The 5,941-nt window shown below is 32.5% G+C and overlaps 1 non-coding gene across 1 annotated transcript; it reads left to right on the top strand.

Moving 5' to 3' along the window:
- Positions 1 to 845: 845 nt before the first annotated feature.
- On the top strand, positions 846 to 5,262 carry LOC106619316 (uncharacterized). The gene is made up of 3 exons (XR_004977177.2): positions 846 to 1,142; positions 1,210 to 1,950; positions 4,988 to 5,262. It is a non-coding gene; the product is annotated as an uncharacterized protein (transcript).
- The last annotated feature ends 679 nt before the right edge of the window (positions 5,263 to 5,941 follow it).

The raw sequence follows: 5,941 nt of genomic DNA, 5'->3' as shown, positions 1-5,941 counted from the left end.
CTTTGTGGACAATACCCTTGGAATCATAAAAACAAATCAGCATTGTCTTCACTTTTGACTTCTCTAGGCGCGATTTTTTGGGTTTCGACTCATTTCTCATGTATGTCCTCACGACTACTTTGAAAACGTTTAAACCACTCGTGCATACGGCTACGGGATAGACAATCATCGCCATAAACTTGTTTCATCATTTGATGAGTTTTGGTAAAAGTTTTACCAAGTTTAAAACAAACCATAATGTTGGCTCTTTGTTCGATGCTCATTTTCCGACCGACACTACAAATGTAATGTCACATGTAGCGCGATATCTCAGCTGTTATACAAGTCAGCTGTTATATAAATTTTATACTACAACGCTGAAGAATACACAATTGAGGGATGAAAATTTCAGACAGATGGCGCCACTAGAAGCCGCGTTGTTTAAAAGAACTGAAACTTTTGAATTGCACCTTGTATTAGAATATATGCATGTGTATGTATTGTATAAGGCAGAAAAGTTGAATGATTCCTGCATATATATGTGTTAAGTATGTATGGTAAACCAAATGAAGAGATTAACTGAAATAAACGGTGAATGAAAAAATAAAACGTACATATGTATGAACATAGCTTTCAGTGCTGCCGTTGGGAGCGGTATGAACATGAACATATGCTTGTGTGTGTACTCATTGTACTATATACACGTATAATATTTCATTTAAGTGTTGCGATTGCTAAGTAAATAATTATTTGCAGATGCTTGTAAGTAAGCGTGTATAAAGCACTTTAAATAAAAAAAAAAAAAACAAAACACAAGCGCATTACACTGATAAGGTTGACGAGCAGTCAGTTTAAACAAGGCAAGTTCCACATTTTAGTAATTGTTAATATACTAAAGAATCAACAACACAAAAGCACGCGAACATTTAGAATATAAATAAAAGCGGTATAAACAATTAAATAGAAGAAAAATGAAATTGCTTTATTACATATTTGTGCTGTTTCTGATTGCTATTAGCGGTATCGTGCAGCTTCAATCCAATCTCGTTACCAGCAAAGTGATTTTTTATACAAGCAAAAATAAGACTGAGGAGAGCAGCATATTTTCAATACATCGACGTAAATGTCCATACGCAATGGATCATCTAGGACGTTGCCGCAACGTAAGCAAATGCTCCAACATTACTATTATATGTTATAGGATTGAGTTTAATTAGTTGCTATTTACAGTTTGCATAAGCGAAGCTGTAGACGAAATCGGGAGTTGTCAGCGGAAACCACCAAATGCTTCCATACAAACACGAAACTGTAAAAGTGACAAATTACAATGTTTTTATGATATTGGAAATTTATTTTGTTACTATGTACGAATGTACTGCTCCAACCGCTTTGACACCACTGATGAAATAGCAATGAAATGTATTTTTTTGTAAAATTTTTGATATTCCAAATAAACGTCACAGTTAAACAAACTGATAAGCTCGTGAAAACAATTAGCATGTGCTCGTCGTAGTGCAAACAAAACAAATTGTATACAATCTTTGGATAGCTCCAAAGCGGCGACGAAAATCGCGTATAATGAATGACTCAATTGTGAAGACAGAATTTCACCGCACTGCGAAATATGTAAAATGCTAAAGTATAAAAATAGCCTGCTTCTACGTAAAATGAATCTATGTTTGCATTGCAAATATTTGGCGTCAAACGGCTGCCTCAACGGTAACACTACGTTAACGGTGCTAATTGGGGCTTATGCAAAGTAACCCTGCTTGTCATCGGAGTAATAATTTACCTAGCAATGGTTCATATACTTAGATTGGAGGAAACGTAGTGAAAAAAACCTCAAACTTCATTATGCAAGAGTTTCTGATATATCAGCACCGACACTTCAAATTTTTTGATAGATTCGTTATGAAAGCATAATATTGAAAATGAGAACATGACTAAGAAATTGATCGACGGAACTGATCTGTGCGTATTTTAAACTTTTAATTTTTATCCCATTACAACATTTTTTTTTTACTGCAATATATAATATTAAACGATATTCTATGCTGACATGACGATAAAATTACAACAAATTAAATTTAAATCATTTTACTATTCTTAAAAACAAAATTATGTTGTATATTTGTGTTTTCGTAACAAATTATTGTAATTTATTTACCTAAATATATCATTCACATCAGATACCAATTTTATATACACAAGTTACCATCTAATGGAAGCACCCCTTCTGACACCAAAAAGTTTTGCTCTAAGAGCCGAATAAATATTGAAAAAGTCATTAATCGATTTGACTAAACTTGGGGTTTTCACATTAATCATAAAAACAAATAACCAGTGTCTGTATGAATTCCCCTGCCCTGTTTGTTTAATAGTCTGTGATTGATCATCAATACTTAGTAATAATATAGAGTTATATAGCGGAAGCATCTACTAGGTCACCGATACGTTTTGGACGTATTCGATCGCAAGTAGCCGTCACAGTGGCAAATCATTTACTATTCCTATAAATTTGAGTTTTCCAAATCAATCACATAAATTCTATTTTATTTTATTTATACAGTGTTGTGTACAAGTTAATCCCTTGATTTCTTATGGTCTGTGATTCATCATAAATATTTAATAATAGTATAGCCATGTGCTACGAAGCATGACCGATCGTTTTTTCCATTATTTTATCTCTATATGTATCAATACGTAATATCAGCTGTGCTCTTGGTCTGAGGTTCTACCTCATCAATCTCTGAAGGTTCTCTTAGTTGATAAGTTTTTATCTATAAAATGAGTGCAGTTCTGAGAACATATATATATTACCTTTCCATTTTAAATGCCATGTATTTACGTTCTCCATTCTATATCTGTTCTATTTGTTGCAAATGAAGATAGATATACTATATGCCACTACTAAAAACAAACACTAATTAAAAAACAAATTGCATCTTCTGATACTATAAACGCCTGATACCAAAAGATAAATATATATGTATATGCATACATGCAAGTATATATTATAACTGGAAATTGTCTTGCACAGGGTATTTAAATAAACAATTTTGAATGAAAACTTTTTTCAATCTGAAGTTCAAGAATGGTTGGATCTTAGTTATTTTGGTTGTGTGTTTAGAAAAGATCATAGAAATGCCCTTAAAAGACGCTTTTTTGAGATGCTTCTGGCCTAGATTGAAACGCAGTAGATCTATTGAACTGCTTGCTCTTAACAAGGCTAAAAATCTTGTCGAACGCAATTTGTCAATGTTGTATGGAGGAAGGTGAGGTCGAAACGTGAAGGCACTGAGATTGGAACATCTCGGCAAATCGAGATTTATATTAGCCGCTTCAACAATTATATGATAGGCTCAGAGCGCTTTGCAATATATGACGATGTTTATAGTCAATACATAAAAGTTGATCATTACGGACCGGAGTTCCAAGCTATCCAAGTGAGATTCTTGTAAACGTTTTCTAAGTCTATGCTCCCGTTATATATAAAAAAGAATAGAAACTTGGTTATAAAAAAATAGTTTGATTTTTCTTAGTCGCTCTCAGTCGGCTCTACGCGACGGGAACGAATCTGCATATTTTCCTGGCAGTACACTGTCAACTTAGAAATATTACTCAAAGTTATTTTAGATTTTCTTTTCTGCCATTATAGTTTTATGCGAACATTACAAAGACATTTGCTTTATTTTCGTAACCTATGCTACTAGATAAAGTTATAGTTCGATTTAGTTCTTTGGGATTACTAACTAAATTAGGGTATCAAGCAAAATATGGAACCATTTACAACGTCGATATTAGTTCGGCTCATTTTGATTATCGTATCAGCATAGTAAATCATATTTAGCGCTTGGAAATATAAAAACAAGTTCGGCTAGGTAATTAGTAAAGCGAGTTTCTTACTCTCACATATCATACTTGTTGATAATCATTATTACTTTTATTACATTTATGGTTATTTTAAAATGTAATGTTTTGAACTCAAGAGACCGTTATAACGAATTATATAAATTTCGAATTCCAATGGCAACAAAATTGAGACACACCCTGTAATATGTTAAGCGTTTAAAAAAATAATAATAATAAGATAAAGTGATAATAATTGTTATCAATATATGTCGATACGCAAAGTCTCAGTGAGCACAGATGCCATATAGCGTTCTCTAAATAACGCACTCCTACAATGTTTAGACGTCGCTAGGTGAGCAAGTCGTACGAGTGTGAGTGTGCGTATGCGGAGCGACCACACCGTAATGCAATCACCTTCGTTCACTCCCATAAGGGTTTCTTAAGTAGTGGCACGAGGGATCGTTTGTGATCAGTTTAAGACCGGCATTTGTAGCGAAGCATTTTGTATAAATTACTATGAACAATTGCGAAAATCCAAACAAATATTTATTTTAACTCGAATTGTTGGCTGTTTGCGCTTATATGTATAAGCATATTTAATCAACACAAATAGTGAAATAAAGTTATTAAAAAATTAGAGATAATTGCAATGGTTTCCAAGAAAATTACAGTATGGACATTATTGATGGTAGCATTTTTAGTATTAAGTAAATCCACCGAAACGGAGTGCCGTCGCGTGATATTCTATGCACCACAAACAATAAAGATTTACACATCACAGATCTTATCGTCGCGTGTGAAGGAAAAACCGTGCATAAAATGTCATATGCGAGATCATCGTGGCGTATGCCGACGTGTTCTATCATTTAACGGCAGTGAGTATTGATTCTTACGGTTCAATATTTGTAACAACTACTTTGTAAAATCATTGCGAGTGTGCATACTTGTACAAAGTGAAGTCAGCAATCTATAAATATAAATATATATTACCATAAGTAGACCCCTGGCACATACAAACATGCATACTGATATAACGCATATTTATCGTGGAGTAATGAAAAAAATATTGACCTTGTCAAAACCTATCTAATCTCGTTGCAATGACACTAAAGAACATTAAATATGTTTACTTACTTACTATTTTTTTCCGTTTCAGATGGTATTAAATGCTGAAATATTACTGCGGTAAAATCGCTGCATGTATGGAATCTCCACTTGTTGAACACCATTGCCTGTATGCTAATGCAACTGTCTGAGTTAATGTTTAAGTACATTAAGATGTTAAATTATTTTAGTTGTAGATCAAAAGCTCATGTAGTGTTTTCTAAGTAATTATTTATTCAAGAGTAATTTATTAGTATAATATTCGAATAAAAAAAAAAAATATTAACAGACCATGTTTAAAATGAATTTATGCTAGGTATTTAGATCTATAATAATATCTATAAACAATTAATAATAAAAATTGAAAGTGGTTTTATTTATATCTGCGCTCTTACTAAGCGAGCGGAAGTGGAATTTTCAGTAAGAAGTACAAGCATAGCCGATTTTTCGAGCACAAGCAAGGTTGTTTAAAAAAAAGGCGTTTTGAAAATTATATGAAAATAAATATATGCTTTAAACAATGCGAGTCCAAAGGTTTCCAATATAACAACCACAAAAAATAAAGCATATTTCTAATAACTGAGTTGTTATGAGTGTTGTTGAATACTTTCAGTGAAATTTTATCCGAATTCAACATTATCTTGCTCACAAAAAAACAAACCTAGGGTGTGTTGTATGTTACTGTGTAGATTTCGTTATACTCGTTCAAAATTCATCGTAATCTAAAATTAGTTATAAGGACGTGGTAAATGCGCATACTGAATTTATTTGTACAATATTACCTACTGTGTTCACTTGAGCATATAAAAACACACAAGCATCATTTTTCGCTGGAACTCTTTAAAGAAAAAATCAATCTATTTCAAAACAAGAAACAACGATTCTATTCTTCACAAATAAAAAAAAGTTTCCTAACAAAAAAATAATTTTGATCGTTCGATTTGTATGGTAGCTATATGCAGTAGTGGTCCGATAAATACCCGATCAAATAAAAAAGTTTTTCTTA

The sequence above is a fragment of the Bactrocera oleae genome, chromosome 5 (assembly GCF_042242935.1).
Source record: "Bactrocera oleae isolate idBacOlea1 chromosome 5, idBacOlea1, whole genome shotgun sequence".
Classification (NCBI taxonomy): domain Eukaryota; kingdom Metazoa; phylum Arthropoda; class Insecta; order Diptera; family Tephritidae; genus Bactrocera; species Bactrocera oleae.
The sequence above is the reverse complement of the archived record's forward strand: the minus strand, read 5'-3'. Positions and strand labels throughout refer to the sequence as shown.